The sequence below is a fragment of the Erpetoichthys calabaricus genome, chromosome 5 (assembly GCF_900747795.2).
Source record: "Erpetoichthys calabaricus chromosome 5, fErpCal1.3, whole genome shotgun sequence".
NCBI classification, from domain to species: Eukaryota; Metazoa; Chordata; class Cladistia; order Polypteriformes; family Polypteridae; genus Erpetoichthys; species Erpetoichthys calabaricus.
The window spans coordinates 97,100,255-97,113,673 of NC_041398.2; the positions used below are offsets into that span (position 1 = coordinate 97,100,255).

The 13,419-nt window shown below is 38.1% G+C and overlaps 1 protein-coding gene across 2 annotated transcripts in view; it reads right to left on the reverse strand.

The window, feature by feature from the left end:
* LOC114651818 (uncharacterized) overlaps positions 1-12,896 on the reverse strand; it is a 42,532-nt gene extending 29,636 nt beyond the window's left edge. For both annotated transcript variants that reach the window (XM_028801810.2, XM_028801809.2), the window contains exon 1: positions 12,862-12,896. The gene's annotated coding sequence lies outside the window, so the exon portion shown is untranslated. The remainder of the gene's footprint in view (positions 1-12,861) is intronic.
* Positions 12,897-13,419: the final 523 nt, after the last annotated feature.

Below are 13,419 nucleotides of genomic sequence, written 5' to 3' on the forward strand. Positions count from 1 at the left end.
TGAAATAATCTGCTTCACTATTTCAGAAATAGCTAAATTTATGTTGATGAGCTGTGTTTAGGATAACATCTTAAACATAACTTGAATTAGGTGGTGTGATTACATTTTAGAGTAGTGAGTAACCTAACACAATACTTATTTTACTTTAATACCTGAGTTATTATTACTGTATCCCAGCAGCACCGGGTGTAAGGCAAGAAGCCCACATATCGATATGCCGCTCCTTTGCAGGGCTCAATTGCACAACCAAGCAGACACGGGTGTGCTGCATGTAGTAAAGTAACAGAAATATATTAATAAAAGTGTCAGTTTAGTTTTAATCCAGCTAGTTGCTATAGGCGCTTTAAAACCGTGTGATCAGGTAACCCTGTAGTCAGTGTTCAGACTGCTAATCATCAGTGGCTCCGGTCAAGACATAAAAAAGGATGGATATTATTTACTTCACAGTACATGAAGAACTAATCATTTTATTAAGCACAATAAAATTATCACAGGCTTCATTGTTGTTTTTGGATCACAGTGGCTGATGATGACGCTTAATGACAATGGAGTGTTTGGCCAAAGGAGAACTCCAGAAGCACACATGTAAACAGAGGGTTTTAAGAAACCAGGTTTCTGCCTTAGCTGGGTTATACACCTTATTTTGGTTTTGCGTATGCATATAAACTCACTCATTGAAAATGAGAGGAGGAAATGTGAGAGACATGTGGAGGGTTGTATGCTGTTTACAAGCTGTAATGAAGAGTGCTATCTAACATACAGGATGATCATTTTTTATTAATGTTTAACAATACAGCATCTGATTTTAAAAAGTTTAATCTGGCAGGGAAGCTAGATAAGCCACTTGTTGTTTGGGCATATTTATGACTCTGCTAGATCACATAAAAGCATGTTAAATGCTGATCTGAGCTACTGTATGTACTGTAATTTGCATCAATCAGGTTATAGAATGTATGAACCTTAAGAAGGAACACAAGTTTTAGAAACATGATTACCCCTTCCCCTTTCAGAAAAAGAGCCTTTGGGAGTGCAGGTGGCCAAGGCGAAAGGCCAGGGGTGGAGTGAAGGCTAGTGGCTTACATGAAAGTACATGAACAGACCCCCAGTTGTCCAAGACATGTGGCGGTGAGGACTGGATAAATTGGTGCTTACAAAAGCATGCTGTGTCTTTCTGCTGCTTCATTTATACAGACGACCATAAGGTCTGTCATGCCAGACCATGTTGGACCAAAGACCAATCAACATAATAGGACAGAGTGTCACCTTATAGATAAGCACGCAAGATAAACTGCTTATTTATCAGGTTGTATTATTTTGGCAACACTCTATTTTTACTCTGTTTTTATTTTGGGCATAATAGGAAATCTTAAGTTAATTTACAGTATATATGATTAAATTGTGTAACTTTCTCTTCTGTCTGTTCTGGTACTCAATCTAATTGCCTGGGGTTATAGACATAAAAGGCAGAGTGAAGCATTTAACTACAATAGCAGTCAATCCTGACAATGACCAGGTTAGTAAGAATAAACATACAAGGGCTATAGGTGGGATTTGGAGCATTCTGTTCAGGTCTACATGATAAAGAGTTTGAAATGAAGGATCGGACCCCACAATGACAAACCACAAGGCTTAAGATAAATAGGCTCATTTGAGTAGGCATGCCTTAGAAGTAAAGATAATCTATTACCTTACTGATTGAGCATCCTGGGTTCAAATATTATGCCCTGGCACTGCCTTTGTGGAGTTGGTTTGTTCTCTTTTGGTATGCTTGTGGATTTCTCTGGTGGCTTTGGTTTTATCCCTACATTCCCAAATTTATGCAGGTTAGGTTAACTGGAGGTTCTAAATGGAATGAGTGGGTGGGTGTGTGTATGCGCATGTGTAGGTCCTGCCGTGGACTGGACTCCTCTCCACTCTTGTTTTATTCCTTGACTGATTTCTGCAGGATAGGATCTGGCACATCCCTAATTTGGATTAAGTGGCTTTAAGGATTTGTGCAGTGTGCATGCAAAAAATTTCTGGAAATCATTAAAGCTACCAGACCCATCACATAAATTAAAAAAAAAACTGGCTAATTATATTTAATATTTTCCTCTCAGGGAACAGCTATTTATTAGCATTTTTAAAAAACATTTTTTTTAATTAAAATCAACTATAATCTTAAAGAAATCTTAGATAGCCAGAAAAGAAAATATGATTAAAGAAATTGATTTTATATTGGCAGGGTAAGGTTGAAATCGTTCTGACTGTGCCTCTGTGACATTTACTTTGATATATTTCAGAAAAGTTAGGGCTCATGGTCAGTTTCTGTTTGTGTTGTTTTTCTTGTTTATTCTTCTAGACAATGCAGCAACAAGAAACTGACAAATCCAAACCAGAAAAAGATCACAAAAGGGGGCTAGACTACAATTGCTGTGTGACCTTTACTCACTTTATCTTTATATCATTTTATATTGTTATTAAATATTGTTAAGACTGGTTATTCATTTTCAACTTGGGATTATTCTCTTGATATGCACTCTTTACTTGTATGCTGCAGGTTACATATACGGTTTGTGATACATAATTGCGTATTTGTAAGAAAACATTTTTCTGGGCGTACCAGGTTTCTAACAACAGAAAACAAAAAAAATAAATAAGTAAGAATCTAATTTTTTACTTGTTTTTATACAACTTTTTTCCATTGCTCTAAACAAGAGGTCAGGGAGTTTCCCATTACATTTCTGATAAACACAAACATGTCTGCTTGACAATGTGTGACATGCATAGTGAACTTGGAAGATGATATCACCAGGATGATATTGTGAGAAATGGGATGTTGTCACACATGTGCGAGTAGGAGGACATTGCATGGACCAAGCGAAGGTATCTCCATGCCAGGCCAGGAGGCGACAGGGTGCACTAAACCTTCTCCTCTTATCTCTGAAGACCGGCCACGGGAAAACCTGTCTGACTCATTGCTGAAGATATCACTCACTTCCGGTTCCAACACCCAGGCTAACGTCACTTCCGGCTCTGGTGCGTATGACGCCAGAAGAAAGTCACTTCCTGTTCCCATACGTCACTTCCGGTTTCTATCAGTTAAACCACCATCTTTCCAAACTTCAAACAGTTCATGTCTGGACTCCAACAGAGACGCTTCTGTCTATAAAACCAAACCCATTGCAGCCAGGGATAATATATGGGTGGCTGCCCCAAACCTTTTTAAGTGTGTTGAGTCTGATCCTTTTACAATGTGAATGGATAAATAAACAAAAATGACATAATGGTTTTCATTTACATGTACTGATTTCTCAGTACACCGGTGATAAGTGGCAGACTTCCCTAGCTTTCCCCCCTAACACATCCAGGTGTATGAATGCTTCAAAGCCAAGACTCTCCTGACATTTAGTTTTCTTTCTACAATCCTGAAGTGCAAAATGAAGGTGGAAGCTCACTGGACATTACTATAGCAGCTCTAAACCACCATTATTTCCTAACTAAGGTATGTAGGGAACACCTAGAGACAGCAACATACCAGTAAAGCAGCATAAGCCATCAAAAATCAAGTGTCCATGCTTAAGAAAGATCAGTTTTGGAAAATGGATGAATGGACGGATACACTCTACACCACTGAGCATCTACAGTGTTGTGGTTATTTCCTCAGGCTGATGTGGTTTAATCCACAGTAAGTGAAGCTCTCAGGAAGGCATTCTATTCTGTGACAGCACTTTCCACTCTTTTGTGTATTGAAAAATTAACTACATCTGAAAATATGTGTAGACTGGAGAATTTGATGTGGTGATTGACAGATTTATACACTGAAAATAAATACTATTTGTGTCAGGATCCTTATGTTTGTAGCTTGATTTTTCTGTCATTACCTTACTATAACTAGATTCTAAGAAATCAGTTTTTTGATTATTTATTTTGTGTTTTTGGTTGTTCTCATTAAATCATGAGGCCAATACTGTCCCCATTATATAAGGATGAGAGCCGCATAGCTTTATTGTATAAACCTTGCAAAAAAAAAAAAAGTAGACTAAATCTTGTAATGACGTGACTAAATAAAATTAAGGAAAACAAGAATTCCACTTATAACTTATGTTTCAACTTTCAGTTTGTTTTGCTCTTTAAAAATGGCAAAAGATATATACAGTAGCTGGCACTGACTGTGTTTCCATTTTACGCTCTGCTTTGCCCTGCCTCTGATTTCAATGTCAAGACAATTCTTTTATTGACAGATTTATCAATTCATGAAGTGTTTCAAAGATCGGCTAAATTGACTCTTGCATAATTCAAAGTTTTCAAAATCTATACTTCGATTCTGAAAAACACCATTTTGAGTAGCCACCCTAACCTATGGATTCAATTCAAGTTTTCATAAATCATTAAGTTGATGTCATCCATAGGCAGGAAATCAATAAATCAAGCATCAGTTCTGTTGTGGAATTATAATATGGCTAATCATTTAAGCTTTCCATTTCAAAATTTTGCTGGGAAATGCAGTGTGGTGGTGGAAAGGTACTTGCTGAACACACGTCGGAAGAAACTATATGCAGCTGATATTTTTTATTTTAATATTTAGAATCTGAAGTGAAAATCATTGGTAACTTAAACCCATAATCCACACATTACATTTATTTATCAGTACATATTTCCATGACCTCCTTTTAAAATCTTCTGCATCTACATTGAAACACTTAACGCATATACGTATTAATATACAAACACAATAAGAAAGTTATTTAGATCTAAAAAGTCAATATGACTCTCTCTGACAGTAAAACATTTACAGGGGTGTATAAGTTTTTGTCCCACATATTCATAAGAGTAATACGTTTCACTAGATTGCTTAAGGCATTTTTTTCAACATTCTTTCCAGTAGTCTTTGAAATAAGTGACCACTTTTTACATGTCAGTCCATAGGTGGACGTCCGTGGGTTCCCTTTCCATTACTGCCGAAGAGAAGGCAGTAGAGGATCACGTTTATTATGTGGCCATTGTTGTTGCATTTCTTGTGAATCACTACAGGGCAGTGACTGTATCTGCTCCATTGTCAATAATTATTACTATTTTACTATTTAATTTTGTTGTACCCCAAGAAAGCTTAATCAATTCTGAAATCTCTAATGCAGTAACAAATACAAATGTAGTCACCCATCTTCAAGGTTTTGGGCTCAAATGCAAAAAGTACTCTAATGTGGCAGTCAAGAATTCAAAATACTAACACTATTCTTACTTTATCAACCACAGCAAGTGAAACAATGTATTAATACAGAACAACACACTCAGCAAATCGTATGTATTGCAAAAAATATTAAGAAATATGTTTACTGACTTCAACTTCCCACTTTGTAAAGTACTGAAATACAAAAGAAGCCCAGTCAGCCAAATACTTACGCATATTTGCCTAAACCACACAACAGTCTAGCCTGTTACTCATCACTAAGATGTTTTCTTTAACTGCTATGTTATCTTGCATTGCTTTGGATTGTTCTCTTCCATAACCTTTAAGCTCCTAAAAATGTATATGTCTAAACTCATAGTTTAGGCATTTCTATATATCTGTAAAGTATGCTGGGAAGGGAATTGATTCTTTAGTAGACTTGTGAACTTCACAAATGATACTAAATTTGAAAGAATGACAGACACTGGACAAAAACAATTTAAAAAGACTTGGACAAGCCTTGTAACTGGGTGAGCACTTGGAAAATGCAGTTTGATGCAGAAAAGTGCAAAATGCTACATGTGGGCAAAGTGAATATCAATTACAAATACAAGGCAGAAGACACTGTCTACAGGAAGTAACCTCTGAAAAAGGATTTAAGGGTTTATATTGGCACAGTGTTTTCATCTTCTAAGCAATGCACAAAAGCATTTAACAGAGCAAATTAAGTGTTATATTGTAAAAACTGTTGAATATAAATCGAGGAACGTTATGCTCAGAGTTTAAGATACATTAGCAAGACCATATCTGGAGTATTGTGTGCAATTCTGATCAGGACACTACAAAAAGCTGAAGAACCTGTTGAAGCTGTGCAGAGTAACCAAGTGCATCTCAGGACTTAAGGACATGTCCTACTCTGACAGGCTAAGGGAATCAAGCCTGTTTAGTTTTGCAAACAGGAGACTGCGAGGGGACCTAATCCTCAGTGTCAATGATAAAGTAGATCGAGCAGAACCAGTGGAAATTAAGGGGAAGTGCATTTAAACTGAAGCCAGGAAGCACTTTACTCAAAATGGCACTTGCGGGTATTTGGATCAAACTACCCAAACATGAAGTTGAAGTAGAAACCTCAACGTCCTTTAAGATGAATCTGATGAGATATTGCGACAGCTTAGCTATTAGCTAAACAAGCAAGCCTAATGGACTGAATGGTCTCCTCTCTTTTGTCAGATTATTTAATGTTCTTATAATATCTGTAGCACCATGAAAACAATTTACATATAAGAACTATAACATACTGTATGTCAAATTAAAGTACCACACATCACTTCTTTAACATAAAGCCAAGAAGATAAAAACTAGAACGGAGCAAGCAGACAGGAACATCTTTCAGAGTTCTTTGCCTCTCCTGTTTCAAAGCATTACATCATCATGTACTGTATATCTAAAAATAATTTTGTGTCCCATCATTCTTTTAACAAAAGGATTTAATCTTTCAAACAAAACTGACTACCAGGGAATTTCGCTTGTGACATGAACAAAGTGGCAGAACATCAAGGATAGGTCTGATCAGAGCTAGAGAACAAGGCTGTACCCTGGCATGTGTCAATCTGTACTTTTTATAATACTGGAGTAGATTAGGTGTATGAATTTTCATAGGCTTCAGAGCTGGCATTCTTCTTCTCCTGACTGACAAGAAAAGATGCTTCAGTTAGTGAATCACCACACCGTATATATTGAGTTTTAGAGACCAAATTAATTAGCCTTTTTGCTTTTGTGCAGATTTAAAAAAATATCATTCTTCTTCTTGAAGATAACAATGTAAGACTGCTGGTCTAACCTAAAACTGAACATGCAAATCATGAAAACACCTCCTCTATTCTGATTCAGAATGGCAAAATTAGAATGTAAATACAGAAAAAAAACACGTGGACAGTATATAGAACAAGCACTGATAATATTAAATAATGTAAGAGATTGTTCTTAAAGGTATTCCCTTGCCTACTAACTACACTGAATGAACCTATGAAAATACTACTTAATCACAAGATCAGATACGTTTACATTTATTTATTTTCCTTAGCAGATGCTTTTATCTGAAGTGACTTACAAGAGAGGTCAACATAATCAAGTAACATCAGTCTTGGGATGGTTTGGGAACAAGAGTTATAGAACAAAGGTACATAATCGATTTCCTCAAGTAATAAGTTCTAAACAAAATATTAGCTATGTACAATTCCCAAATGTACAAACCCAAACAAGTATCACTTAAAAATTTGCATACACCACTTTAGTCAATTTAAGTTAATGACAGGAAAAGAAAACTATAGTTGATTACTAAAATTAAATCATCCATCCGTCACTTAGACCTGTTAATAACATTGACAGCCCAAACTAAATATAATTAATTCATCTTTACTCACCAAAATTTCCCTGTTTACCATATTATTTGCCAATATTAGGATACCAGTTGACATAACATACAAGTTTTTGGCCTGTGGGAGAAACAATGGCGTTCTCAGAGAAAATCTGCACCCAAACTCAGAGACCTGTCAACCTTCACACAGCTGCACCACCATACTGCCAAAATAATCTCTCTGTTATAAAAAAAAGTCTTGAGAGGGAGACTAGGGAGATGAGACGTGATCTTCTTGGAAGACAATTTGATGTCCCACGAGACAAGGCAGTGAGACAACATTTAAAACAAGTTCACAGACATCTAACCTAGCAGTTGTTGGAATGCTTTTGGCAGACACAATTCATGTGTTCCTAGCTTTTAAAACAATGACAAGCGACAAGCAGAACATGCAGCTCGCCAGCAGCAGCAGCTGCAATCCAGCAGATGATCCGACCGCTTCTCCTTAGTGTGCGAGCGGCAGAGACGCCAAGTTGCAAAAGAACAGCTGCTGTACTGGCTTTTAAATGATCGACGCGCAACAAACAACACGTAGCGCTCCAGCAGCAAGACAGCAGCTGATCCGACAGCATCTCCTTAGTGTGCATTTAGCCACCCCCCTTCACAACACAAGCAGTGTTATACGTCCTGCGAGAAAGAGATTTCACCACGCCCAGGTCTGGAAATAAAGGACAAGTATTGTTTTTACAAATGTTTTAAAGTAAAAGTGAAAATAATGCATATGTAACAATTCCCATGAAAATAACAATCTCTTTAAATTGTATATCCGGTAAACCAAACCCGGGGGTGGGTGAGCGAAACAAGCAGGGGGCGGAGCCCCCTAGTAATAATAATAATAATAATAATAACGTCTATCCATTATCAAACCTGCTTACTGTGGTTTGGAGTAATAGGGCGATAGCTTACTCCATCAGCAATGGGTGCAGGCCAGGAAACCACCCAGACACACCAATGCACTTGCCTACACTGACTCACCTCTTGCTAATTTAGAGATGGCAAATATGACAAAAATCAAAGTAGTCATAGAGAATGCAATACTGACAACGCTCAGGGCAAGGATTTGAGTAACTACTGGGTCACGGGGGGTCTGCTGGAGCCAATACCAGCCAACACAGGGAGCAAGGCAGGAAACAAACCCCGGGCCAGCCCACCACAGGGCGCACACACACACACCAAGCACACACTAGGGACAATTTAGAATCGCCAATGCACCTAACCTAAATGTCTTTGGACTGTGAGAGGAAACCGGAGCACCCGAAGGAAACCCACGCAGACACAGGGAGAACATGCAAACTCCATGCAGGGAGGACCCGGGAAGTGAACCCGGGTCTCCTAACTGCGAGGCAGCAGTGCAACCCACTGCATCACCGTGCTGCCAACACTGATGATAACAGCTACTATTACTATAATTACAAGGGTTATGTACACTGTACCAGAGGAGCTAAACTAAATTCATATGTTATGCTCTGGCAGCTATTTTTCTTCTTCTACCATCTTTAAATCCACCCATCCATCCATCCATTTTCTATAACTGCTTAATCCAGTAACTGTTAAAACAAAATGTTGGAAGACGAATGAAAAAATCAAAGAAAATGCAATATATTATATGAGAATTTGAATATGTAAGTGCTCTAATGTTGGATGTCTAGAGAATAAGTACAAGAAATGATATTGAGAAGAGGAATCTGGTCTTTAAATGCCTCATGGTCTTACAGACTTCTTTTGCAAACTGTATAATGACTCGCTCAGTATTGTTACTATGCTAGAAGCTCTCAAGGTTTCACAACATTCAGCAATCTTCTATTTAGGTAAAAAAATATATATATACCATCATGACAACATAAACAAAGTAAGAGCAAAGTTAAACAAAGCAGCATATAATGAGGAATAGTGAACTAGTGTCTAGTAAGAAATGACATATAACAGTGGTTCTGAAATTTAGTCCTAAGGAAACCCTTGGCTACATCTTTTCTTTTCCAATCAACTTCTGCTTTTAATTGTACTCTGAGCAAGCTGTTATTTGCCAGTTTCTATGTTGTGGGGTCAATCCACAAATTACACAACTGCATTTGCTAAATGGATACTGGCAGGTTAGAAGCATTTATGTATATTACATGGGAATAACATGTTTTATCTTGGTTTTTAAGATTTTTGGCATCGTCATCACTGTCAGGAGTTTTTCTTTATTATTTTCCTGGTGTTCCACTTACTTAAGCTGGTATTTATTAATGGCTACACTAGTGGATCTGACACTTTAATAGCTCCAGCCTTTCGCCATTCAATGGAATCTACTCTGCCTACCATTAATTGTCATTATTAGGATTCATATAAGTGAGCAGAAAAGATGAATTAATAGCCAGGTTATTGAAGAGCGTTAGGAACTATGGAAGAAGCAAAATATTTCTAAAGTCTTATAAAGTATATTTCACATTTCTATACTTTTCAGAATGCAGAATATGAAAAGAAACAAAAGCAGAGGAGAAGTTTCAATCTGTTCAAGTAAGAGACCTTTGTCTTCCAATCTGAAGTCTTGTCAGGCTGAGCAGAAGTGCTGTGCATGCTGGGGATATCGGATAACAAAGCAGGACTTTAGGGTTTTTTTTTTGTACTTTTCCTTACTTAACTGGGAATCTCAGAAAATTAACCATGAGCTTTCTGATAACTATGTCTGACCATTTTCTGGTACTGATGTTTGCTCATTTTTAGGTACAAAGTGTGGAGCTGATGCTTCAGGAGCACCCTCCTTCTGCTTTTAAAAACTGACAAACAGTCCTCTATCTCTCTCACTCACTATAGTTTTGTTTTGCTTAAAAAAACACAACCTCCAAGAAGCAAGACTCCTGGGAATGGAATGAGCATGAGTATCTTACTACTTCTGCTAGTTCTGAATGAAGAGTTAAAGCACCCAGGGTATATGATGCTTTATATCTCAATATAGTTGCTGTTAATGGTTGTGATGCAAATAAATATGTTTCAATAATACTGTAGAAGTCAATGCCTTTGTCAAATTACGGCTAGCAAGCCAAGAGCAGGATGGTCTATTTGTTGTCGAACTGTTGTCCCTTAAGGACTCAAGAGGACTGTTTTTGAGAAGTCTTCTATCACTGGTAGAACTGGTTTGAAGTAAAGGTTTGGAAATAAACACAGTCCTAGTCAGAAAAGATCCTGCCATTAGAGGTCCTTAGGATTGAATATGCAGAGTACAATACAAACAGTGTGATAGATAAGAGGTTAATGGTAACAGGTATATGGTTGGTTTGGACATTTCTTCATACCTCCCATTAATAAAAGAACCAACGTGGTTTGTTGGTAACTTTTGTGTTAAATGATCTCATAACACAAAAAAAAAAAAACTACCAGCTAATTAAACAACAAGTTCAACCAGAGGTAGACTGACCCTTGTGAAACTGGTTGGAAAACAAACCAGTAGCCACAGAGGTCCCCCAGGACTGGGATTGGTAACCAGTGGCATATAAGCCTCTATGGACTTCCAAAAAGCACAGAACTGTTAACACAATCAATATACTAGGGTGTTGTACCGTGTTAGCCATTATGAATGTAGAGAAAAGCCAAGCAAAATGACACCGTTTATTGGCTAACTAAAAATACATATTGTAATCTTTTTAGTTAGCCAATAAAAGGTGTCATTTTGCTTGGCTTTTCTCCACAATCAATATAATAACACATGTTTAATTTTTCTACCTTATTTTGTACTTCACAGTCATTTTGTTTTGACAGATTTTTTTATTAAGCAGGTTTAACCATCCATCCATTTTCCAACCCGCTGAATCCGAACACAGGGTCACGGGGGTCTGCTGGAGCCAATCCCAGCCAACACAGGGCACAAGGCAGGAACCAATCCCGGGCAGGGTGCCAACCCACCGCAGTAAGCAGGTTCAGAAAAGTATAAAATAAATGAATGGATTGATAAGTTGTATGGATGATTAAAAGAAGGCAGATGAATAAATATTGCAAAATGGGCATTGCAATAGGAATTGGAACGAGCACTGCTAATTCATAGGCCTTAACATACTACTACTAGTTATAATATTATTATCCATCCATTTTCCTAACTTACTTACCCAGAGCCGGGTCACAGGGCAGCTGCAGCCTATCCATCCAGCCAGAACAGGGTTCTGGGCATCATCCCATTGTAGGGTGAGCACACAGACACACACACACACACACTGTTGACCAACTTAACAATGCCAATTCACCAAGTCAGTATTTCTTAGGATTCTTTGGAAGAAACCAGTACACCTGCTGACACACAGAGAACATGCAAACTCCACGCAGGGCGCCCACAGTACATGAAGCCTGCTCTTCTTATTGCAAGGCAGCAGTGCTTACCACTGTGCCACCCTTCTACTACTACTACTATTATTATTATTATAGGCAGCTTGGTGGTGTAGTGGTTAGTAGTGCTAACTCACAACTCCAGGAGATTGCATTTTAAAATCCTAACCAACTGACCATCTGTGTGCTGACATACACTGTAAGCCAAGATCCAGCTTTAAATTGGACTTGTAGGAGTGAAAACAAGTGTGAGTGTGCAAGCAAGCGTGACAATATCCTGGGCAAGTCTTCTGCCTTAAATTGTATTCAGTAGGCTCCAGAACCCAGGCAATGACTCGAATTACGCTGGCTCTTAAATAGGCAGATGAATTTCTATTGTTGTTTCTTAATGAATGGACAAATGTATATATTGCTAGGTGTTTTCTCAATTCTTTCATGTCTCATGTAGGTGGTGGAAGGAGCCACAGGCTGCTCAAAAAGTGAAAGCTTACAAATACAGGGTAGCACCCTGGGCAGATGACAAATCTATGGCAGAATATCGACCTCTTGTAAAGTATAACCAGAATAAGGTTCTCCGTTCCTCGCATTTTTATTTTGGTAAGTCTTTTCGTATATCTTTTATATCTTACCTGCCGTTTTTGTTGGTCGAGTTAAATGGCTCGTTTTAGTAAGGCTAATTCACTCACAACATCTGTGTCTTGTACAAACTGCGCATTAACATAAAATATTTGAAACATGAGCGAACATTCAGCCTGAACCAGGGACTTCTAAAATCAGCCGTCTGCTGTGACCCCCGTGACCCTGTGTTCGGATTCAGCAGGCTGGAAAATGGATGGATGGATGGATAAAACTTCAAATACGAGCGCTGAACTATCAAACATCTCTGCGTCAACACAAAACAACCTTGCATAGTTGATCATCTCCTCTTCTGGCAGTTCGATTTAACCCCGTATTTTTAATGACAGTTTTTAACAAAAGAAGGTTTAAACAGTTCTCTTACCTCGCGTAGCTCGTGCTCGAATGAATCAGTGCTGAACTTGAATGAAGAGCAATCGGCGATCCCAGCTTCCCATTTTAGCGACCTACAGCAGAAGAGGGAAGTTGACACAATCGGTAGGCAGGATGTTTTTGAGATTAATGAGTCATTTTTCATAAGACGTTTTGCTGGAAAAATTCACCTAAATCCACCATGAAATAACGCAGCCAAACACGACAGCAAAGTAAAATATGATAATAAAAGAAAAGGTAATTGCAAATAAATACTAGATGAAACAAAAATGGAGAAGGTGCTGCAAAGCACTCTGAAACCTGTATTCATTATAAATGAATTGCTAGCTACAGTAAAGAGGTGACTTGCACATAACGATATTCTGTTTGTGAATGTAAAGTGTTGATGGTCAGAAGAGCATAAAGTTAAAACATGAATTCAACAGCAGCACATCCATTCAAACATTTTCTGATCCCGCACCTCCATTTGTTGAAGCGGACTAGCACATTACGAGCTCACCGCGTGTACCCTGATCGAAGCTGCAGTCCGAAGGGTACAGGAACAGCCGAC